Genomic DNA, 26,923 nt, shown 5'->3' with positions numbered 1-26,923 from the left:
CATAAATGCATCCTAATATTATCTAACTTTCATTATAATATATAGCATCATGATTAATCTCATTTTATATACATTTTGTTTGAATTTCTGATTTTGCTTTCAGCTTGAATACCAAAAGGGAGATTACTCAGTCAAAGAGTATCATGTTTTGCCGATTGCTTCTATAGAGTTTGTGCCAATGTATTTATCTTTAGGCAGTGCATGAGAATATCCACTTCACACCAAACAAACTATATGAATCACATTTCTACATTATTACATTCTCCTCTATTCACTGCTCATTCTACTCTTTCCACACTTGCTTATAAGTTGACAAACAACAACAAAAAAATGTAAAACCCGGGGACCTGATAAGATTTTTTTCCAGTTTGTATTTTTCTACACTATTTCCTCAATGTCCAAGTATATAATGATACTGAAATCTACATATCCATTTGGGTTCCACTTTGGAAATTTTTCAAACCCATCATATATTTCATAGCCCTAAATGCAGTGAGTTCCTATTAATGATGATTACTATTGGGAGGGGGACTTGCTTACTCATGTATTGTCTTACTCTGCCTACATTATCTCAACCTCTCAGGTCATAAATGGTGATTCCTTCCAGCACAATTAACATTTGTCCCTAATGAAAACATTTTGGTATCTATTATGCTTCATTAGTATACACTGTTAAACAAATATTTAAAACTACACATTAACACAGGAATAAAACAATTTTTAAAAAGATTCTATGATTTACCTTTTATCTTTTTCTGAACATTTCAAAATAACAGATAAATCTATAATCTAACCAAAAGTCAAAGGTTATCTATTTCAAGAAGGTGAATTAAAATAGTTATCACACTACAACAATGACATTCATATTATATTCATAATATTCATAAATTCATATATATTATATTCATAAGTTAAAGGTAGATCCTTATCTAAAAATTAAAGAAACAGGGCTGGGCGAGGTGACTCATGCCTGTAATCCCAGCACTTTGGGAGGCCCAAGAGGCTGGATCACCAGAGGCCAGGAGCTCGAGGCGAGCCTGACCAACATAGTGAAATCCCGTATTTTCTAAAATACAAAAAATTTGCTGGGTGTGGTGGGACATACCTGTAATCCCAGCTACTCAGGAAGTTGGGGCATGAGAATCACTTGAACCCGGGAGGTGGAGGTTGCAGTGAGCCTACATAGCGCCACTACACTCCAGCCTGGGCAACAAGAGTGAAACTCGGTCTCAAAAATGATACAAAAAAAAAATCAAAGAAACAAAACTAAACAATAAAGAAAATTAATGAAACCAAAAGCTGGTTTTTCGAAAAGATCAATGATATTGATTGCACTCTAGGATGGCTAAGAAACAAAGTTTGATACAAATAGTGGTGCAGTGATTATCTAGATGGTTTTGTATTTTATAAACAGGTACATGTAGAGTAATTGAGAACCCAGTTTCGGAGAAGAGAGTTTATATTTTTTCAATTTTTAGGTCAATGTTATATTGCTTATACAGTAAAAACAATTTATATTTGAAAATTATAAATTAATATATTTATATAAAATAAATTTTATGTTAACTATATTATATTCACACTCTTTTAGGAGTCTTGTTATAAAATATCTACTGGAGCTAAAACAAAACACTTTGAATCTTTTCTTTTCACTTCCATTCTTCCACTTCAGATAATGCTTTTTTGCAGATGGAACTTTGCAACTTTCCCTCACTGCTTCACTATCAAAAGGGAGTGTTACGTATGGGAAATCATGGAACAAAAAATGTCAACACACATTCCAGAGACTGCAGGGAAGCATGCCCTCCCAGAAATTCACAAAAGAAGGCAACACTCATTTCTGCTTCTATTCAAATCATAGTATACTTAGTATACTTAGGAAAAAAATACATGCTCTTGAATACAGACTATTTTGGGGCCAATTTGTAATGAGAGCATCAACACAAAATAGCATAAAATACTATCAGCATTAATGTACCATGAGCAAATGATAGAAAAAGGAAATTTTATCCACTGCCTGAATATGTCTAAAGAAAAAATATATATAGTGCATGTGTGTATCCATCTACAGTAAACTTAACCCATATACTAATTGATTACTTTAAAAGATTTTAGAAAAGCTGAGCAGCATATGTTTCTACTTCTCCCTAATTGGAGAGCTACACTATATCAGAACATTTTAAATTTATAAATCTATAACTTTTAAAAAAGAAGAATACATTGTTTAACATTGCTCTACTAGAGAGAAAGAGAGAGAGAGAGAAAGAGAGAGAATGATGAATGAGATTACAAATGAAAAAGCACTTAATTAATACTGGTGAGCCAATTCTAGCATAGTTGTAATAAAACCAAGTACTTACTCCCTTGACTAAATCTTATCCTTTCCTTCTCTAGTGCCTTTTCTATCCCAAGCCGAATATGGATGATTGGGTGTGATAAGAAGACTTAATGCTTTCTTACTTCAGGTGAAACCACAAACTAGACTTATGCTAGTAACATAAGCCCATGATTGGACTAGGGATTATTTTATTATAGTTCTGTACTTTGCACAGCATGCCTGGATATACTTAAGCACAGTCAGAGTCAAAGCAGGCAAATACTGTAGGACTAATCAAGCTTTTTGTTCTGGATTTTTCTCATTACCATGAGGGATACTTTCAGTATCTTTACTAGGAATTATGTTAAAACAACTGACACAAACACTTTCTGCTTCAACCTCTTCAAGCTTACTGAGTATTAACTGAATTGTTCTTGCTGTTTTTCCAGGTTATGTTCACTAAAACATTTTCATTTGGAGGAAAATAATAAGTTAAGATCATTAATAACAAATGCCCAATAATCAATCCTTCATTCTTTCTTTATTGACTGCTTTCCAAATCAATAAAGTATACAACATAATGTCTGCCCTTAGTGAAATCACTCTCTAATAGGAGGTACAAACAAATCAATAACTATAAGACAGAACAATTTGTTTCTAATGGTGACATAAACACATATTTTGGGACCACTGATAACAGAAGAAGGGACAATGACCTCTAATCTTGCCTTAATGCTTTCAAGTCTCTGGAAGAAAAAAAAAATAACATATCTAAATTGATGCTAAATTACTCATCAGCAAAGGATTATATGCATAGCCATCCAATATTTTGGTAACTAGCATTTGGCTCACTTTAACATAAAACTTAAACTGAGTGTGCTTTGGTTATTTTGAAAAAAAAAAAAAAAGTTAATCTAGGTTATATTCCTCACTGATTATCTATTGGATTTTACATTTTGAAATAGATACCTCCACAGTTAAAATATTAGTGAAAGAAGAAACATTTCTAGTCTTCCAGAAATTTGTGCAGATGGGAAAAGGTTTCACCTCTAACAACCAATTGTATGGAAGTGAAAACATGAGCATAATTCTTATTTTTAGCCTATTAGTAACTTTTCTTTTGTTTTCTTTCTTTTTTTTTTTTTTTTTTTTTTTTGAGACGGAGTTTTGCTCTTGTTGCCCAGGCTGGAGTTCAGTGGCATGATCTCAGCTCACTACAACCTCCGTCTCCTGGGTTCAAGAGATTCTCCCACTTCAGCCTCCCAAGTAGCTGGGATTACAGGCATGCACCACCATGCCCGGCTAATTTTGTATTTTTAGTAGAGACTTGGTTTCTCCATGTTGGTCAGGCTGGTCTCAAACTCCCAGCCTCAGGTCATCTGCCAACCTCGGCCTCCCAAAGTGCTGGGATTACAGGTGTGGGCCACCATGCCCAGCCACCTATTAGTAACTTAAAGGATGATACTCAAAGCAATAAAGATTGGGGTAAAAATGGCATACTCATACACCAAGGAGGTAATTATCACAAAATAATTACCTTATTTATATCACAAAATAAACTCATTATTTCACTCATTCAAAAAGTATTTCAAGAATGCCTACTAGAACAAAATAACAGTAACTACAAAGTATTGAGAAAGTATATTGTGTCAAGCACTAGGCTAACAACTGTATATGAATAATTTGATTTATTCTTTAAAAAACCCTATATAGTAGGTATTATCATTATGTTTGTCTTACATTTGTACCCAAGGAGAGCAGTTAATACATTTCAGAGCCAGGACAAAAACCCAAGCAATCCAATCGACTATAACCCAATGTGTCGGGCAACATGATTAGCATGGCATATATGCTGGTAAACAAAACAGACATGGTAGCAACCTTCATGGGTGTATCTAGTTGTAAAGAGAGATATTTAAACAAGTAAGCCAACAAACATATTAAATAATATTATACATTGCAAAAAAAGGCACCAAAGAAAGGAAAGGTATTATGCAAGTGAAGGATAGCCACTTCAGATTGAGGTCGTCCAGGAAGGCCTCGTAAATGGAACATTAAAATTGACCCCTGAAGAACAAAAAGAAACCAGACACGGAAAGTGCGAGAAGAACATTCCAAACAGATGAACAGCATGTACAGGAGAGTTTGTCTGCTCTGTGTGCCTGGGAGTTAGTGATCTGTTAGAGGGGTGGGCAGCATGCAGATTATATATTTTTTTTAAAGGTAGATTTTATTCTAAATGTGATAGAAATCACTGCAAGGAAGTAGAAGGAACGAAACATAATGATAGCGTAGAATGACAAAAACCAGGGGTAAGGGAGAGGGAGAAAGAGGCAGCCAGGTTTTTGAGTTGAGCAAGAGGGTGGGTTTTGGTACCACTTACTAAATTGAGGAGGTCTGGAGGAAGAACATGTCTCCAAGGAAGATTAAGAATTTAGCCGAGGGCATGGAATTGATTCCAAGTCTCTTGGCAACTTAAATTAAAAACATTTATGAAGAGCTTCAAGCTCTTTATAACCCTTCAAGGGTTATTTATTCTTTTGCCTACAATTTATCTCATTTATCAGATAACATTGAAGGTGTTATCTGCATGTACATGGTTGTAGTTTAAAAACAAATCACAGCAATCTGAAAGGCAACAGTGGAGAATCATGCAGTGACATGTGTTGCAGCCATTAAAATCACACCTAGGAAAGTTGACTTCAAGTTGGGAAAAAAGTTTAGGGTACTTTTATGATTACGGGACTAACAGTAACAGTTTAAAGTTTTCCCCTATGATTTTCTTGGAGATAATATCTATAAAAGCAAGGAAATAAAAAGATTATTTTATTTATTCAGTTCATTATATTTATTATATATAATATATTAACTATATTATTTTTACTGTCTATACATTTTATTACAAATATAAAAATTAACTATATAAGTGGGATGAGAATGAAAGTTATGACACCGGAAGCCAATTGATCAATCAAGCAAACTGGGGTGATAAGAGTATTCTGCGTACTCTTTTTTCATCTTTTATTAAAATCCATTAATCTTGTGATTATGCTTATGCACACATACATGTATCACACATATCCTCTTGCAGCACACTCACTTTTGAGGGAACACCAGCCATTTGACTTACTCTTACCTAGGCGATTGGTGTGGTTTGGCTGTGTCCCCACTCAAATCTCACCTTGAATTGTAACAATCCCCACATGTCAAAGGAGGGGCCAGGTGGAAATAACTGAATCGTGGGGGTGGTTTCCCCCATACTGTTTTCATGGTAGTGAATAAGTCTCAGGAGATCTGATGGTTTTATAAATAGGCGTTCCCCAGCACAAGCTGTTTTGTGTGCCGCCATGTAAGATATGACTTTGCTCCACATTCGCCTTCTGCTATGATTGTGAGGCCTCCCTAGCCGTGTGGAACTGTGAGTCCGTTAAACTTCTTTCCTTTATAAATTACCCTGTCTTGGGTATGTCTTTGCACCATAAGAACAGACTAATACAGTGACTAAAGTCTGCAGGACTAGAGTTTTATCCTCAGTTAGCTCTTGACACCTTATGTCAGCTTTAGCCATTTGCTTTTAATTTCTCTGTCTTATAACATTTGGTAAAATAAATTATCCACAACATTTAAATCTTAATAAGAATGAATTGGGACAAAGAGGTGAAAAATAAGGAAAATCACTGCTATAATAACTGTCTACCAAACTAATAGGATTTATGTCTCAAGAGTTACATCTTGTAGAATTATTGAAGAAAATGCTGGATAAGTAACTGTCATGGGAAAAAGATAAGGCCATGGTTTCCACTCTTCTGGAGTTCCATACTCACAGAATTAAAAAATATAATAATGGTAGGGGGTAGTCTACGTAAGCTTGCCACCTTTTTATGTCCCAGTAAGTGTATTTCACGCCAACACTTATTAATCAATGTTTTACTGGCCTCCTTCATTAAAATTCCTCTAATGGGAAATGAAACAAGCAAAATGACCCATGATACCATGTGTAGGTTATACGTCATAAGAAGCCGCAACCTCAGTTTACCATTTCCTTCTGTAATATAGGCAACCTTAAATATTTGACTATATTTTCATATATAGATCAGATGAGAATTTCTAGTAGTAACACAATTTTGAAATTTTGTTTCTAATTATATTTATCCAGCATCAATTAAATTTAAAAATCATAATTAATCTTATATATTTTTTTCAGATTTTTGTGACACACAGTTCTTTAAGCTAAAGAGACCACCACTGAAGAAATTTGAACTCCGTTAAAATCTGTCCAACAGGAGTATATACTAAATACCTAAATGTAGAAGTAGAACCTAAATTATAAATAACAGTGGCTTAAAGAAATGCCCCATTTATTTAATAGTATATAAAATAGTTTATATTATTTTTGTCCTATATTTGACTATGAAGCCCAGTTATGGAGAATTTTAATGCATAATTTTTATTCAAACCAATTTCTTTTCACTCAAAATTAAAACTTACTAGCTATTCAGTATAGAAAAGTAAAAATAATTCTAAAAATTTAGTTAAGAAAGTATGGTGTCTTTTGGAAAATGAAACTTCAAACAGTATTGACTAATGTGAAGAGGATTTGAGCTGTGTTTTTTGTTAGAAATAGAAAAGGCTTACACCATAAACCCCTTGAAGAGCTGCCAAATTAGGGTCATAGAAGTCTGAGTCTAGAGATGATAGAAAAGGAAATCCAATTTGAGTCTGACAAAGAGAAGCTAAGGTCTGATATGTGTGAAACTTACGAGGTTAGAGTTGGGGAGGGGAGAAACAAATTATTTCGTATTTACCATCAATATACTGCCAATGATGTTACGATGTCAAGTACCTCCTCAGTTTGCATCCCTGCATTTATTAAGTCCCATTAAAGGGCTTAAAAGACAGCATTTGTACCATGCCAAGCAGATTTTATGGAACAAAAAAATATATTCTATTTGCACACCTGACATCTATTTAGGCTATATCTTCCAATAAGTAAAGCAAAACCCAAAGGGCATCTCTGGAATTGTGCTCGTGTGTGTGTATTATTTCTACTTAATATAGCCCATAAATGCTAATAGAGTCTCTGTGGGGGAATGTTATTATACTTAGAACACTTGATTGGAAACACGTTGCATACATTTAGGAGCAACTTAATTTCTAAAAAAAAACAAAAAACAAGAAACAACTCATAACTTTGGTTTTATTATATTTCAGTACTTAAGTAAATCTTGCAGTAATCCCTGATTGGTGAAAATCAAATACCTGGGGGCCAGAGTGGGTACTAGCCTATGAGACTTAGCTGAACAATGTTGTATAAAACAAATGGGAACTTTATGGATATTGAGATTTCAAACTAAAACATCACACAGAGGAACCTGAACGTAACATGTTCTTAATTCCTGGTGTAAAGTTTTAACCTTGTTTTTTTGTGAAGTGAAAACTAGTTCAAGTTGTCCTCTATACCTAATCGCTCATCTTGTTATACACTATTTTGTAAATTGTTTGATACGTTATATTTGTATCCATTTATGGGGTACATGTGAAATTTTGTTTCTTGCATTTTTTTTTTTTTAAATAGCAACAACGTGGCACAAAGAAACTTCTCCCTAGGGCAATTATATGCAGCTTTTTTTGTCATCTGCTATAAGTCATGTATACTTAGTATTGCTAAAAGAGACTTTTTGCCTTAAATTTGTTTCCCTCTGTAAAGTGCTATCATTGAAAAGTGTCATAGGACACAAGAACTATTCCAAAATTGACCTTCAAATGATCTGGGAAAACCCCAGTTCAAGGACTGAATTTAAATGCTGGGTATAATAAAGGCTTTCACAAATGTTGTCAAAGGAATTTCTGTTCTATTAAAACAACTGAAGGATACATTGCTTTTTGGAAATATTTCTCTCCTTTTCTGTCACCATTAAGCATATGACTCTCAAAATAAATTCTCCCAGGACTAATTCTCCTTATAAAAATTACAGCCAGAGAAGTTATAACAACATGTTATCATAAAATAAACCATGAAGCGCTCTGCAAAGGAATAGTAAGTCAGCATTCTAGCAGTGAAAACTTGGCAGCAAAAAGCATATCCCCTAAGGAATTGTGTGAGACATTTTGATGGGATTAAAACATGCTGCATGACATATGGTATATATTTTTAACACATATAATAGGAGAAATAAATTGGAAGAAGCATCAAAGCATTAATCCCCTAACTCCCACATCTCGTACCATCCATTGGGGATTCATCTCTTTCAGTTTGTCATGGTAATGTAAGCATGAAAGGATGTTTCCTACCTTCTGGAATTCAACTTTAGAAAGGGAGATAAAATGTCACTATTATTTATCTACATCGTTTAAGATGCTGCTTTTGTACATAACAGAGAGATGTAAACAGAGAAATGCAACAACTTCAATGTACAGGTTCCTGAACTGGAATCAGTTTAACTAATATTTTTATTGGTGCTAATATCTGCCCATGCACTCAAATGATGTAGTGCATCAGAGCAAACATTGCAAAAAAAAAAATTACTTACGGCTACATTGGTGCTAACATTATAACCGGATAGATTGCAAAAAGTTTCAGAGACATACTAAGCTTGTTATTCTAAAAGAAGAACAAGGAAAAATGAAATGAATGTGTTTGGCTCACTATTTTTCAAACATTTCTGTGAGCTGTTTACATTTTACTGAAATAATGGGCATTGAAAAATGTAACTGTCTCTTCTGAATTTATTACTTTCATATTTTATTCAATTAATAATTTGAAGTAGTGAGAGGAGGTAAGAAAACAGGGTAATTCTCCCATATTTATCATTATGACTTCAAACATACCATATATAAACATATAGCAGATTCAAATTACATGTGTGGACATCATGTCACTCACCCTAAGGTTTCCTCAATGCAAAATGAGAATTTTAGAAGTGCCCACTGTATAGAGCTGTTTTCAGGATTCAATGAGGTAAGCCAAGAAAATATTTACCATACTTCCCATTGACAAGTTACCAATAAGTGTTAAGTGTAATCACCGCAATTATCATCACCATCATCATCATCATTTATGTAGATAAGGTCCTGTGAAACTGACCATGATCTAGGAAGCTACCCATGGATAAATGTGAAGAGCACACTGAAATATGTGTGACAGAACTATCAAACTACTTATAGTAGCTCTACCAGGTAGGCATGATCCTCACTGTATAGTTGAAAAAACAGAGGCATTAGAATAAAACGACTGGATAAAATTTAACAAAATCAGCAATTGACATATCTTTCTATCTTATGTTGAGTCCTTCATTGGAGACTGTGTCTTGCCTTTTATATTCCCTGCTAGGAAGCTCAAATGATAGTAAGAAAAATAGTCACAGTAACATTGTTGTCCCTTTCATATGACTAATTTACATCCTTTGTGTCCTTGAAATTGTCATTATTTAATCATATGTGGTTTTAGTATAAGCAGCCAGCAATCCTTTGTGAAAAGAGGAAGGGAAAAATAAACTAATTAATTAATCAAGCAATATATATATATTTTCAGGAAGATGCAGGAAGTTTTTAAAGGAGATTAGATCATCAGAGGGATGCAAATAAAACTACAATGAGATACCATCTCACGTCAGTCAGAATGTCTATTTTTAAAAAGTCAAAACATAACAAATGTTGGCGAGGTTGCAGAGAAAAGGGAATGCTTATACACTGTTGTTGGGAATGGAAATTAGTTTAGCTAATGTGAAAACAGTTTGGAGATACCTCAATTAACCAAAAACAAAACTACTATTCAACCCAGCAATCCCATTACTGGTTATATACCCAAAGGAATATAAATTATTCTAGTAAAAATACACCTACACTCATATGTTTATTGCAGCACTGTTCATGACAGCAGACATGGAATCAACCCAGGTGCCCATCAACAATGGACTGGATAAAGAAAATGTGGTACATATACACCATGGAATACTACATCACCACAAAAAAAAAAAAAAAAAAAACAAACCTAACAAAATCATGTCCTTTGCAGCAACCAGGATGCAGCTGGGGGCCATCATCCTAGTGAATTAATGCAGGAATAGAAAACCAATTACCACATGTTCTCACTGATAAGTGGGAGCTAAGCATTGGATACACATGAACACAAAGAGGGGAACAATAAACACTGAGGATTCCAAAAGGGGGAAAGATAGGAGGGAAGCAAAAGTTAGAAAGCTACCTATTTGTGTACTATGTTCAGTACTTGGGCAGCAGTATCATTAGAAGCCCAAACTTCAGTATCATGCGATATACCCATGTAACAAAGCTGTACATGTACACTCTGAATCTCAAATTAAAAAATTAAGGAGATTAAAGGCCACGAAAATAAGTAAGAGTTTGAGTATTTGATAGGGAATAAGTGGGATGAGGGTCATATGAGATACCTCAACAACCAAGAATCAGTTTCTGGGGAGGCCTGATTCACCTAGGTGATTACATGGGTCAGGGAGAAGAGGGAAAAAATATTCAAAATAATGTTATACCCTTCCTAGGTTATAAAACAAGAAAAATATAGAATTCTGCTCCAAACTAGGAAACCTAGAACTGAAGAAAATAGTTTTAGAAGAACAAATATAATGAATATTTCACACACACACACACACACACACACACACACACACACAAATACCATAGTTACTAAAAACTCAAAAGGTCAACTTCACATCTTAAGAAAAGCAGTGGTCTAACAAGAAAAACATCTCCAATAATTTTTTTTAATCTAATGACACAATTTCAGAGCGTATTATGTTCTTGCCTCTAAAAACTTCAAATTCATTTTAAGAAAAAATTAAAGAGCAATATAAACTAAAAATATGACTACTTTTATTATTATTCTCAATAAGAGGATAAAAATGAAAAGCAGCAGCAAAATCAGATCTCTATCAACAGATGCACTTTTACTAACAATTCCTAGTTTCAGGCTTTCTCCTCAGACATGGTATTTGAGATTAAAATATCAATTGCATCTTTTGTGGTTTCACAGCAGCATCATTTCTTGACTCCTGTCACTGTCAAACTGCCAACAACAATTTTATATTCATTTCAAGGTGACTTTGGAATATTTCATCTGTCTTGTGTATGATTATTCTGCTTCCACTCAAGTGTTTTGACTTGTTCTCCAGTTTCATCATAGTAGTACTCCACTGTATGAATGCATACAGCTTGAACTGCAACATGACTTTTTCTCCATGAATAAAATCTTATAACCCTCCATGTTTAAAAATACTTAGAAATTGCTGCCTCTGTGTCTCTCTCTCTCCCCCTCCCCCTCTTTACTCTCTGTCACATACACACAAACCCATCTACACATATGCACAGAAACATTTATATGTATTCTGTTTTGCAATGGATATGATAATTGTTTCATATAAGCTGCCTCTTAATAGAGTATCATATCCATAACTATAAATCATAAACATAAATTGTAGCAAGAAAATATTAAATTTTGAAAGATGGTGGCATTTGTTCTAGTTCCTATTTTACTAAGACAGGACACCTATATCTTTCTCCAGAAAATATATCTAATACAAGCAGCTTTCTTTGTTTAGATTCATTTAAATTTTTGCTATTTCAGTTGTTGAATTTCTTTTCCTACATTTTCTCTGTGCACATAACAAACCCTGGATAAATACACATAGATCTAGCTCTCCACTTCTGCCCTTTTATATCCAATCTAAGCTCAATTATATTTTCCCATTGTAGATGAGATTTTCTCAACTTACTGATTTACCTTTTAAGTCTCACTAAATCCACTAAAACAAGTCCATTTGCTTTATGGCTAAACATCTTTAAATGTGACTTTCATTGATACTATACATTCAACTGGTGCTACTCACCTATTTATCTTTCACCTAAATGCTTGCCATTTTTCAGGTCCCCTAAGACATTTACACCACCTAAATCTATAGTTCCACGTTTAGTTCCTGATAAAGGTCCTAGTTTCTTTCAAGGGTTTTCTAATAATCTCTTCCCTGGTCTCCTGACAGGGTCCAACTACTACAGTTGATATAAAATGATGCACCCCAAATCCTCAACTTTATCAAACACATTAATCACTGAACACTTTATATCAGAAAGCCTTTGAGTAGTAGGAACCGGTTAACCCTCTAGGTGCTCTCAGTTTCATCATGTGTAAAATGGAAATTATAATAATACCAACTTAAAGGAGTTGTGGTGCCAATTAAATGAGGAGTTTGTGTAAAACACTTTGATTGATTCCTGTCACTACATATATACGTTATTACTATTATCATCATTAATTAATTCAGGCCTCCTAACAATTTTCCATAGACTACTTAGCTTTCATTGTCATGCCTCTACGTTATTTTGATTTAATTTGTCTTCTGCCTTTTGTTATCTAAAACTTAACTTTTCCTACTCAACATGCTTATTTTACTATTGCATTACTTTATACTATTTTTAATCTATTTGCTTAAATCATTATCCATTTGAGAATACAATGCCCAGAAAATTGTTTAAATCTCACCACTTTATCATCTAGCATGACTGATTTTCATTATAAGGGATATTTTTCTCTTATCCAACTTTTCATACAATTAACACTTTTCAATATATTTCTTGGGTTTATCTATTTTTATAAACATTAGGTAACAATAATCTTAGACATGTTATTTCATTTTCTTGTCATTTTTGAGAGAGGTAATGGGAGGTATCTCTCAGATAATGGACAATGATAATCATTATTTTTAAAAATTACTAGAATAATGATTTTAGTACTAGAAAATATAGTTTATTTCTGGGGATTGTAGTGTATTTTACCTCGAATTGTTATAGACATGAGAAAACATTTACCCGATCAATAAGAAACTACAATAGTCCCGATGTAAGAGTTTATAAAATTACTTATAAAAGAGTGGTTATAAGAGACAATCAGTATTCTAAGAGAAGTAAGCTTTCTATTGGTATATGAAGACTTTAATATGTTCTTTCCATTAAAAAAGCACTGGATTTGTATACTTGAATCTTGGGATTGAAATAAAAACATACTCATATTTGAAGGCAAGTGATGAAAATTTCAGTATCGTAGTGGACAATTTAAAAATGACATAAGATTGTATCATCTACAACCTTGTATAAAACTAGATGAAATTACACAGTGTCTCAAGTGTGGAAATTTATTTAATAAAAACTGAAGAACCAAAACAACAACAAATTAAAGAGGAGGCATTTGTGTGGCTAACAAAGAAGACAAGCAAGAGCAACGATAGTTTTGTAATTTTGTTTCACTTTCCCTAAGTAATTGGTATACTTGCTTGCTTTAAAAAGTGTATTTAACCAGACATACAACATCTTTATTACCCTTAATGCCCTGGCTAGTAGGAAACTGATAGAGAAATCTAGTGATCAACCACAGAAACATATTAGGTTTCTCTACACTATATTTGCTTCCATCTTTAACCACGATAATGTATACATGTTTTTTTAACAAAATCCATTCCTAAATATTTGTCACTGAAGTCCTACTGAACTTTTTCCACTCCCACCTTGTCTCTCTCATCTCCTCTTCTAGCATATTCCCCCAGCTCACATCACTCTTTGTTGCCCCTTAAACACAAAACATGCTTTCACTTCAGGCTTTTGAAACTTTCTGTGTGCTGCCTGTCATTTCCTTTTGTCTATATGGCTACATGTCTTGCCCCTTCTCTTCCTTTTAATTCTCTCAAAAGTCAGCCTATCAAAAAGATTCTTTTTTACATCCTATAACATTATAATCTATATCTATGTAGATATATATGGATGTGAATACATACATGTATTTGTGTGTATAGGTATATAAATATAACTGACCTACCCTTGCATACACAGTCTACTGTTATTCCCATATATTATTTTTCTTAAAACAATTTTCACTACCTGAACGATAAGCTTCATTACAGTTAGGACTTTATTTTGAGTTTGTTGGTTTGTTTTGCTTTACTCTATTAGCAGTGCCTAGAACAGTGCCTTAAACACAACATACACTCACCAAATATTGGCTGAATGTAAGAACTACTAAATGGATAAATAAAAGATAGAGAATTTAGACAAATTACATACGCTGACGTATTATTGAAGAATAATGTAAATTCAAAAACAGCAAATGTTATAGTGCTCTGTCTTTCGAGATACCAATTAACATTAACCTAGTTGCAAAACAGAGGTAATAAAGTCCAATTTAATTATGTCTTCTTCCCATCTCAGCTTAATTTAAATTCCTTCCCAATTTTACTTTCCTGAACTTTGAATCATTCCAGAAAAGAAATGATCCAAAAAAATGTTTCCTGGCTTAGAATTAGCATGGTTGTTAGGAAAAATAATGCATTGCTCACAAGTGAGATGGGATTGAGGTGGCTCAAACCAAGCCAAATGCCAGGTAAAACAAAGTGATTCTCATTAAAAGGCTTGTTTTGTCTGATGGGAAATTTTGGAGTCCTACGATTCTGTAATAACATTATCTGTTATAGGAGATTAGGCAAACAAGAGCCAATTAAACCGCTGGACAACAGCCAAGATACCACTGCTGATACAAACAGGAGTTTACATGGAAGTATCAAAGTAAACTCCTGTTTTTATCTGAATACCCTTCTTTTACCTTGCAGAAAGCTTCTTATTTTTAATGATACAATGAAGAAAAATAAATCTTATCTTACATATCATGCAGCATAAGGAATGAAAGAACACTTGCGAAGATATCTGAAGGAAGAGGAAATGACCTCTCGTTATTTCAGAAGCAATCATTCTCTACTTTGGGTTCCAAATGCTAAAAGGTAATGAGAAGCCTTAAAAAACTGGCGTTCTCAGTATTCAGTAAACTGGCCCTCGGCACTCTTCACAAGCCATAGTTTCACGGTTTAATGCTTTCTTCATTCTTCTGAAAGGTGGGAATCAGAGATGAATGCCCATCCTACTCACTCAAATTCATTAACTTTGATATCCCCAGGATGCTCATCAAATATCTTTAATTATTTAGCTAAACTTTTTGTTGTTGTTGTTTCTATTTCTCAATTGTAGTTTTCTTTGTTATTCCTTTTATGACTTATTTTTCCAGTGAAATAAAGTCCAAAGAAAGAGAAGAAGGTGCTATTCCCAGTAAACAAGATATAGATTGGGGTACATTTAAGAGAATGAATTAGCAGTTATTGGCACTTTCTACATACAACTAGAGTCTACAGGTCTAAGTTTTGTCAGGTTATACGTAATTTTCTGAATTATTATGTGGGAAATCACTTTAACACTTCAAGTCAAGAGATATATAAGATGATGTGTAAAATTTCCTATATAACATTTTACAATACCAATTAGAAAAATACTTTGATGTAAATTGTGTAATACATGGGAATTTCATTTATCTTTCTTTCTTACGCTCTTTCTTTATTTCACTGTTTTGGCAATTGGTACCTTAACTTCTACATACTTTTCAAAAATATCCCTCAGCATTAATGAGGAAAATTAGGCCACTGGGGCTTTCTAATTATAACTAAAATGTTCTCTCATATTCATATAAGATTTTGACTTGCTCTCCACTTTTTCATACTCTGAAGCCCATTTTTCACTACTGTAATCTATAATTGCAATAAGAAATACATATTTCGATCTTCATTGTTCTGAATACAGAATATGAGTCAGATTCATATATCACTTAGTAATTGGAAAATGGTTAAATAACTGAGACTCTGAAGGAAAAAAATTGAAAATAAAGTAACATAGAGTGCCGTCAGTGTTAATGGGGTGTAAACGAGATACTGTAATGGGTTATTGCATTTCTACGTCACAACACCCATTCCATAATCATTTAAGAATATTAATCAGGGAAACACTATCAAATGATCTCAGTTAGATCTCAAAATATCTGTGAAAATTTTTTCTCTCATGATTCATCTTCACTATTACCAGATTCTTAATACAACAAAAATAATTCTAGCTCAATACACAGTTATAGACACAGACAAAATAAATTATTACAATTCATAATTTCCTCGAATCCCTTTAGTTTTAAGTATTCTTGTGAGTTGGCCATAAGATATAAAATGTAAAAGCTATAAAACTGTGTAAATTGAAAACTAAAATTTTTGCCCCAATGCAATTTCCCCAGCAGACTCTAGGGAGTTCCCCTCCCTAGAGACAATCCCTTAGCCTAACCCAAGGATAAACAGGCCAGAGATATTCCATTATCACAATATGTGTATTCTTTGCCCCAAGAAATAACATGCTATACCCGTTGTTTCGAATCCTCTACTATTTCATTTAATGATACCTTTTTAAGTTCTTTTCATACTAATAGACATAGAATAGTCTCTTTCTTCTGTGAATGACCTATAACTTTCTTGACTAGTCCTCCATTTCAGTATATTTCCAATCTCATGCAATTTAGAACACAATGGCTGCATACACACAGACACACAATGACATGAATGTGTATGAATGAGTATGAGATGGCATGAATGAGTACGTTTGCAAGATAAATTTGAGAATTGCCAAAAGAGTATACATCATTGTGTTCTTGATAGGTATTGCTGACGTACCTGAATTTAGACTCTAACAATTAATTTCCCATCAGCAGTGTACGAACACCTAATTCTCTACACCATTTTTTAACTTTGTTAATCCGATGAGTAAAATATTTAATGTTAATTTATGTTTATTTTCTTACAAATGAGGTTGAATATATTTTCATATATTTCAAAGTCAATTGAATTTCCTTTCCTATGAGCTGTCTATTCATATCATATGGGCATTTTTGCATTGAGTTGAACTTTTCTTATTTTTTTTTTCAAGAATTGCTTAAATTCTGATACCAATTGAAGCATGTGAACATATGAGACTTTTAAACATACAATTAAAGCTATTCATCATAATTTGCTATACTACCAACATTACTTTGGAGCGTAAGTCAAATGGTTTAAAGTAATCCTGTAACATACCTAAAGAACACCTTCCTATATTATTTATGCAAATTACTTCTACACGTAAAGGTCTTTTCACTTTACTTTCTACGTTACCCAGCTCTGAAGTCACTACTCGGGCTTATCATGATACACAGACAAGGAGGAGGGCAAATGACCAGGACTCCTCAAGATATATATGGATATATACATATATATATGAATGGCACAGCAGAAGGAAACACAATTCTGGAAGTGCAAGCCTTCAAGAAGCAGTATATTATGATAAAACCCTCCCACAGAAAGGTATAATTTTTACCACTGATACTACAGGATAAATTATATATTAAGCCGTCTTCAAGAAACAGTTGAGGCAATAGAATGAATGCAAAGGCATTACAATGAATCCCATTTAATACAAAGAACTATAAAGACGAATACTTCTCTACAATTTTTTTTTTCCTCATTGCCAATTAAATACAGAGTTTTACTTTTGTAGCTTAACAATGAAGGGTCCTACACTAAAGCCAATACATATACCTAGCATTTCAGTCTAAGCTTGTCCACGTACATAGTTGAAGTCAATTACAAGGATTGGCCTACAAATGCTAGGGGAACTTCTTTGTAGTTTTTACACGTAATAAACTTCATCTTGCACACTGAAGTCATCATACATACAGGGCAAAGTCAGAGCTTTTATATTTGCGTTTATTCTTCATTTAACTTTTTAAAACACTACTACAGTTGAATATTAAAAACAAGAGCAAGTAGTGAGCATATTATGATTACAGTCCTTCACTTATTCACTACTGCAAAATAAATGCCAGCAGTGAGGGTTGTTCACTGGCCCACTAAGAGGTCCGACACTGAACACCACCTCTGGGATGACGTTCATCATCCTCATATGCTTCTCCATTATATCGGCGCCATCTTTCCTGATTTGGATCAAAGTCCACCAGTTCTACTTCATCCATCCCATCACTCTCTTCCACTTCCTTCCTCTCGGGTAGGAGTTTTTCCAGAAAAAGACAGTTTATCAGGAGACAGAAAGCCATTCTCAGGAAAGTTTACCTTAAATTCGATGATTAGGCGACCCTTTTCATCTGGTCTATGATAAATTGGCATGCCTTCATTTAGTACACACTTGATATCTCCATGCTTGACAATCTCACCTGGATGAGAGGTGATGACTATGGTTCGGTTGTCAAGAGTGGATATTAGCTTCTGGAAGTCACACAATGCTTCAACCGGCTGTATGTCCATACACATGAAAAGGTCTTCTCCTCATTCACTAAAAACAGCATGGTCCTTCTGATCTAACACGATGATAATATCGCCTGGCTCCAGTCCTGGTTCTTGGTCTCCTTCACCATGGCAAGTTATCTTCTGGCCATCTTTCATGCCTTTGTCAATATGAACCTCTAGAATCTTCTTCTCTCGAACTATCTTCCTTCCGTTACAGCTTTTACACCTATCTTTAGCACTGCTCCGCTCCCCATGATCCTGGCACTCCATGCACACAGACTGAATTTGCTGAACCATTCAAAGTCCTATCTGATGAATTCTTATTTGCATTTCAGTACCTCGGCAATTGGGACAGCCCTCTACTGCTCCTTTCTTACCTTCTCTACCTTCACATTTGTAACAAATCACATTCTTTTGCAGCGCCAGTTTTCTTGTTGCACCATTACGTAAGTCTTCTAGGGTTACCGAGAGCTTATGTGCAACATTTTTGCCTCTCCTTTCTGCATCCTTCCTCCTCCTCCAAAACACATATCAAAGATGTCCATGGGGGAACCAAAACCACCACCTGCTCCACCCTCTTTAATTGCCAGTTCTCCTGCTTTGTCATATAATTCCCTTTTCTTTGCATCAGAGAGAACTTCATAAGCTTGAGAAATCTGTTTGAACTTCTCTCCTTCATTTGGATTCTTATCAGGATGGTACTTGACCCCCAAAACATCGTAGGAAATCTTAGTAAATTGTTTCTTTCACCATCTTCTACTGCTGATGCCGGCTGAGGCCGGTGTGTGAGGGAGTGGAAAGGAGCACGGAGCTGTGTGCAGCTCAGGCAGTTACGGCTCCTCCACCTCTCATCGAGCGTTCTGGAAAGTTCCCGCACTTTTCTTACTGACATGCAATAGCTTTTTATATTATCTTGTTTGTGATATAACTTGTATTAACACTTTCTTTTTTCTTGTTTTTGAAATGGTGTCTCACTCTGTTGCCCAGGCTGTAGTGCAGTGGCATGATCTCGGTTCCCTGCAGCCTCTGCCTCTGCCTCCCAGGTTCAAGTGAATCTCGTGCCTCAGCCTCCCAGGTAGCCGGGACTACAGGCGTGCACCACCATACTCAGCTAATTTTTTGTATTTTTAGTAGGGAGGGGGTTTTGCTATGTTGGCCAGGCTGGTCTCAAACTACGGACCTCAAGGGACCTGCCTGCTTCAGCCTCCCAAAGTGCTGGGATTACTAGTGAGAGCCACCACGCACGGCCAATACTTCCTATTTGTGTTTGTCTTTTTCTTTTGCTAACTTAGAGCAAATTGGAAACATCTACAACTTTGTTACTTCTTCAGACTCCACAATAGTTCTTCTACCTCTCCACAACGTTATCTACAATATAAAAGTATCCTCCCCAAGTTGGAGAGAAAGTGTGAAGAACCCTAGTATGTTCCACTAAATGTCTAAAATGCCAAACTGCATAGGGCTTTCCTTCTCCTGTTTTTAATCTCCATGCCATCCCCACCACCAAATAATTATCCTTCCATGATGTCTAAATCAGACTCCAAAGAGGATATTTTGCATGCCTTCACTTTTATTTATTTATTTATTTATTTATTTATTTATTTATTTATTTATTTTTGAGACAGAGTCTAGCTCTGTCACCCAGGCTGGAGTGCAGTGGCCCGATCTTGGCTCACTGCAACCTCTTCCTTCTGGGTTCAAGCAATTCTCCTGCCTCAGCCTCCTGAGTAGCTGGGATTATAGGTGCCCGCCACCACACCCAGCTAATTTTTGTAATTTTAGTAGAGACGGTGTTTCACTGCTGGCCAGGCTGGTCTCGAACTCCTGATCTCATGATCCGCCCGATTCAGCCTCCCAAAGTGCTGGGATTACAAGCATGAGCCACCACACCCGGCCAATTCTGTTTTTTAACAAGCTTACTTTTTGCCACTATTGACCCTATTTTTAATTTTTTTTTTAAATTTGTCTGTGTGATTTCAGTATGGTTCTATAGTATCTTTAATATCTGTGTCACATGTCCCATGCCCAGATGAGCACAGAATCATTTGTCTTTGAGATAACAAGATTATATTGAAATTTTTCTTTTAATCACATGTAGCCAATAAAAAACAGTAAGTAAATGAATAAATGTAACTCTTTTGTATAAGCCCTATTGTTTCATAATTTCTAATATCCAATGTTCCTGTGGTACAGATTTTAATTTTAAGGCAGCCATATATGCTTTAAAAAATATATATGTTACAGTAAATATCTAGGCATAGCTGACCAACTTGCAAAGCTAATTTGTGTGCTCCACAAAACACATATGACTTCAAATTAGATATGAATATATCATCGGTTATAGAGTTGCTCTTTCCTGTTTCCCCTAACAAATTATTTTTTCACATCTTTGGGATAGGAGTCTTTTCCTGTGTTTCACCTAACATTAAAATTAAATAGTTTGTCAGATTAAGTAAGTATATGTTTACTGCTGAGCAAACAATAAGTACAAATATACACACACCAGTTTACCTACTACTCTCCCGCACCACACCCACTTCTCAAGGCCAAACTTTCAGAACTCTCAATCTTTGGGAACAGCTCTAGACTTCAAAACAATTGTGCTTACAAAAGGAGGGCTGGAAACCTTACCTTATTGGGAAGAATGAAGCATCCCCATGAATCCAAGTAATAAACTAACAACATAGAAGAGAGAACCCATAAAAAATAGTGCCCAGTACACTATGATTATTTGGTTTCCCGCTTAAAAGCAAAAGTATTCTCTGACGGGTTGGTAATCTATACATAAACCAGCTTTTTACACAAAATTTGTAGTGGCAACAGGAGATAGAAGTAAGTAAAAGGGAGGGAAACTGAAAGAAGAGGGAAAAAATTCCATGGAAATCCTTCAGAGCAGCCATACTGGCTGTTATGAAAATGCCCTCATCAGCTGTCCGGGCAGCATGGTGGTAATTCAAAGTCACGACTAGAAGGGTGATGAGAGGTAGATCAGCGATCAGGGCTGGAGTGGGTAAAAGTCACCTGTACCTCATCACTGTGACCCCTAAAGGCCTAAGAGTTGTCCACTGTTAGTGGGCATCAAGTTTGCGTGTTGGTAAATAGGTTGCTACGGTGGGGGAGACCTGACAGAAGGCTAATTAGACACTTGGCAATCATCTCTTTTTTTCTTGAGGCATTGATTGCTAAAGGCATCTTGCACAAGGTTACCTTCGGAAAAAAAAAAAAAAAAAGAAAGAGATGACAATAAGTCTGATTCTCGACTTCTATCTTGTATCTACAAAAAAGCACCAGTAGATTACAATAACACCCAAAAGTACTACGGTGCAGAATCATCAAGAGAAAAGAAAATTTATATTTGAATTATTTTATACTTTAAGTCAGAAAGTATGACTTTGAAGAATTCTATGAGGGCTAAAATGTATATGAAGGTGTTTTTATTTTGGTATCTGAAGATAACCAGGTTTGATTAATCTAGGAAAGACGAAAGTTCCCTAACCTAGGCAATACCATTCAGGACACAGGCATGGGCAAATACTTCATGATTAAAACACCAAAAGCAATGGCAACAAAAGCCAAAATTGACAAACAGGATCTAATTAAACTAAAGAGTTTCTACACAGCAAAATAAACTATCATCAAAGTGAAAAGCAACATATAGGATGGGAGAAAAATTTTACAATCTATCCATCTGACAAAGGGCTAATATCCAGAATCTACAAAGAACTTAAAAAAATTTACAAGAGAAAAACAAACAACCCCATCAAAATTGGGTGAAGAATATGAACAGACACTTCTCAAAAGAAGACATTTATGCAGCCAACAAACATATGAAAAAAAAAAGCTTATCATCACTGGTCATTAGAGAAATGCAAATCAAAACCACAATGAGATACCGTCTCACGCCAGTTAGAATGGCGATCATTAAAAATTCAGGAAAAAACAGATGCTGGAGAGGATGTGGAGAAATAGGAAGGCCTTTACACTGTTGGTGGGAGTGCAAATTAGTTCAACCATTGTGGAAGATAGTGTGGTGATTCCTCAAGGATCTAGAACCAGAAATATCATTTGACGCAGCAATCCCACTACTGGGTATATACCCAAAGAATTATAAATCATTCTACTAAAAAGACACATGCACATGTATGTTTACTGCAGCACTGTACACAATAGCAAAGACTTGCAACCAGCCCAAATGCCCATCAATGATAGATCTGATAAAGAAAATGTGGCACATATACACCATGGAATACTATGCAGCCATAAAAAAGGATGAGATCATGTTCTTTGCAGGGACATGGAAGAAACTGGAAACTATCGTTTACAGCAAACTAACCCAGGAACAGAAAACTAAACACCGCATGTTCTCACTCATAAGTGGGAGGTAAAGTATGAGAATACAAGGACACAGGGAGGGGAACATCACACACCAGGACCTGTTGGGGGATGGAGGGCTAGTGGAGAGATAGCGTTAGGAGAAATACCTAATATAGATGACGGATGGATGGGTGCAGCAAACCACCATGACATGTGCATACCTATGTAACAAACCTGCATGTTCTGCACATGTATCCCAGACTTAAAGTATAATAATAAAAAAAAAAGACTGAAAAAAAAAAAGATGAAAGTTCTAGTGGTTTGAGGAACCTCTGAAATTGGAATTCTCAGGTAACTCATTTGCCGTGGAGTCTGGTTAGTGAAATTTTATTGCTTGCATATCTTCAGTGAATAAAATACATATTCCTCAATACATAAATTGTCGATACAATTGCATATCAAACGCAAAAATAATTATCATTTAACAGTTTTGCAAATATGTTTATTTGCTGACTTTTAAACCTTGACTTCTGAAATGTGATGCCAGTTTTGATATGGGAATGGAAAATGAGAAGCTTAATATTTAACAGGCATAACATAAAATTTTTAAATCATTTCTGAGGTGAGCTGAATGCACTGATTAGAGCAATTCTCCCATCAAAATGCTATTAACATTTAAGGAGAATCTATTCAATGAATTTAAAAATGCCAAGAACCAATGCCTTTTCTTTTTCTAAATAGTTACTTTGTTCAAGTTCTTTGAGACTCAGGTTTTAAGGATCTAAAACGCTCTGTGGAAAATTGCTTTCTAATTTATTTCTCTTTCTGTGTCAAAGATTCACCAGACAGATCCCTGAGATGTCATATTTCAGCGCAAAGTCACTCTTGCATGGGTTTCTATGGCAGCCATTTGCAAAAATTTTAATGCAGCTATCAACTTTCTGTTCCAGTGTTGACTGCATGCATCAGTGTCAGGAAGACGGTATTTGTCTTGACAAGTCTTCATTTGAATATAATACTTATACAGTTATACCCCTAAGCTGTAAGTCACCTTAACACTAGCCACAAATAGATAACAGGGACACGCATGGAATTACACAATGTTTACATGTTGTCGGGAGAGGGAATGGGAGGGGAGGAAAGGGAAGGTAGGAGAGCAGAAGAGAAGAGAGGAGGGAAACTCTTTCACAATTCAAGACACTTTAGAAGTAGAGATACAATCCTTCTCTTTCTGTGAGTGTCACTCAAAAGGCATAGAGCTGAAATTACATCATTATTTGGTGAAAGGGGAGAAACTCACTACAGTTCCTAAATGAGTGAATGAATTAGGTGACGCTCCCGATCCAAAGTAGAGTGGATTCTCAGAGGTAGATGAGAGAGAAGATGTTAGAAAAATGAGAGATAAAATAGAAAAGCAGCAGGAAAGAGAAAAAAGTAATCATTACTTTCGAAGTTAGAATCACAAGTTTACGAAGTTGCATATCTTCGCCTCCATTCAGTCCATCTGTTCTAAGAATGTAGGTGTTGGTTAAGGTATGGGAAAGTTGGTCCAGTCACAGGAGAAAAAGAAAAAGTGATTTGAGAGGATGAAATTTCTTATTCTCACAGGTCCAAGAGAGAGGGTGACAGTATGCCACGCAGGGCCACACCACGGCAGGACGCGTGAGTGCTTGACCAAATAGGTGACGAACAGAGAGAGCATGAGGACTTGTGATTGGCGCCAGTGAATTTTACTGGGCAATTTGAAAGCAAGCCAAGCAGGATGAGTGGTTGTGGAGCCAGACACTAGCTGTTGGGTTTATTTTCAAGGGGGTTTCAGCCGGTTTTGAATGTGGACTCAAAATTAGGTCAGTGAGAAGGATGTTGAAGCATCAAAGCATGAACTCAAAATGAAGGGTTCTTAACATATTCCTAATATACTTTGCAATACTCTACTCTTAAATTCCACTGGTGGGCAAAGCCTAAACAGAAAGACTGGAGATGAACGCCACGATTTCTCCTCATTACCATATATGAGGAGATGATACCCCTCCCCCCCCCGCCGGGAACATGTAAGATCTCTGCCAAAAGAAGCCACAATGGATTCTGGCCATGCATTCAGCAGTAAGCCTCCCAGCAGGGCCTGGAGAGGAGCCCTGCATTTCTTTTGATAGGACTGGGGTTTTCGATTTAAAGCAGAGTAGAAGAAATAAAATGAGGTTGTTATTCACACAGACCTAGATTTGAATACCAATTCTGTCACTTCCTTTGTCAGTATGGGTAAGTCGCTTATCTATTCACATCTGTTTCATCATTTATAAAATGGAAAAACATGACTTGGCTTAATGACTGAAATGAAAATTACGAGATAATATATGCAAGGTGTCTAGCACAAAGCCTGGCCCATATTAAATATGTAATATCTAAGAACCGTTATTAATGCTATTCATTATACTTTGAATTACACCATTTTTTCATACATACTAGAATTCTCAATTACATTATCCTTGGTAGCCCTTATAACACCTGGTAAATCCCTGTACATATAAAAGATGCTTAATCACTACATGTTGAATGAATGAGCCTCAAGTTATAAAATGTTATATATCTAAAGCTGCATACAATGTTTCATTTTTCTTATAGCATTTAAGTTCAGAGGCATTATAGCACAATTGGGAACACTGGATTTGGAGCCAAAGTGTCTAAGTTCAAATGTCATCTTTAAATGGGGCATGGGTGTCCCTCCTGTAAAGTAGGACTATACTTAAAATTATCTCACAGAATTCTTGGGATGATTAGATGAGTTAATAAAACTATATTGAATAAAACACCTATAAGAGTGTTTAGCACATACAAAGCATCAATTATTAAAATTAGTGACTATTATTAAAATTAGTGACTGATGCTAATATAGTCAACAGTTAACAGAAAAAATCCTTTTTAACACTGTATGTAATCATACGCAATTCAATTAGGAAAAGTTGAACCTTGATGGTGGGAAATACTAAACACAGCCTCAGCTCAGACTCTGTAACTAACTGGCTTCTTGACCTTGAGTGAATCATGAAGCCTCTCTGTTTGCAGGTCTGCATCAGTTAAATGTGGGTTTGGGGTAGATAGTGCCTCTGGGTCATCTTGTCCCTACTACAATAGCATTCTCTGACTTTTACTGCACCTTGTGGGATCATTTATATTCCCCTGGGAGTGCAGTTTCAGTTTTAAAAAAGCAGTTGGGAAAATAAATGTTATATAGAGAATTTCACTTTGCTGTCAACATTCTAGTATCAAGTCTATTCCATATACAATAAGGCAGAACTATAGTAAAACATCCTGATTCTATTTCTTTTTAAGGCCCCTTCACATTTACCATTTCCATTGGAATTGAACTCAGAAAACAGTAAAGTAGCAAGGAGATGTGCAAAAGAGCCCTTTTTAGCTCTCAGCGATTGAGTAAGCTTTCTGTTTCCAACAATTGTGGTAGCAAGATCTTTGTCATATCACATCTCCCTGCTGTATTTCCTTTTTTTGCTCACACCCCCTCTTTTTTTCCAGGAGCCACGACAGATAATGTGAGGCATGTGGTGGCCATGTAAAACTGGGATTATAACATCACAGAAGCTGTGAATGATCCGGGACTTCAGGGATAATTCCTCTTAAACTCATTTTTTTTTTTTTTCAGACGGAGTCTCGCTCTCTCGCCCAGGCTGGAGTGCAGTGGCCGGATCTCAGCTCACTGCAAGCTGCGCCTCCCGGGTTTACGCCATTCTCCTGCCTCAGCCTCCCGAGGAGCTGGGACTACAGGCGCCCGCTACCTCGCCTGGCTATTTTTTTTTTTTAACTTATTTATTTATTTATTTATTTATTTATTTATTTATTTATTATTATACTTTAAGTTCTAGGGTACATGTGCATAACCTGCAGGTTTGTTACATATGTATACTTGTGCCATGTTGGTGTGCTGCACCCATCAACTCGTCAGCACCCATCAACTCGTCATTTACATCAGGTATAACTCCCAATGCAATCCCTCCCCCCTCCCCCCTCCCCATGATAGGCCCCGGTGTGTGATGTACCCCTTCCCAAGTCCAAGTGATCTCATTGTTCAGTTCCCACCTATGAGTGAGAACATGCGGTGTTTGGTTTTCTGTTCTTGTGATAGTTT

The 26,923-nt window shown here is 35.5% G+C and overlaps 1 protein-coding gene and 1 pseudogene across 1 annotated transcript in view; both read right to left on the bottom strand.

Annotated features, from left to right (window-relative positions):
- IL1RAPL1 (interleukin 1 receptor accessory protein like 1) overlaps positions 1-26,923 on the bottom strand; it is a 1,385,688-nt gene that overhangs the window by 689,755 nt on the left and 669,010 nt on the right. The window lies entirely within an intron of this gene.
- On the bottom strand, positions 17,386-19,378 carry LOC126946423 (dnaJ homolog subfamily A member 1-like; annotated as a pseudogene).

The sequence above is a fragment of the Macaca thibetana genome, chromosome X, assembly GCF_024542745.1.
Source record: "Macaca thibetana thibetana isolate TM-01 chromosome X, ASM2454274v1, whole genome shotgun sequence".
NCBI classification, from domain to species: Eukaryota; Metazoa; Chordata; class Mammalia; order Primates; family Cercopithecidae; genus Macaca; species Macaca thibetana.
Note: the sequence above shows the minus strand (reverse complement) of the source record. Positions and strands in the feature narration are given on the sequence as shown.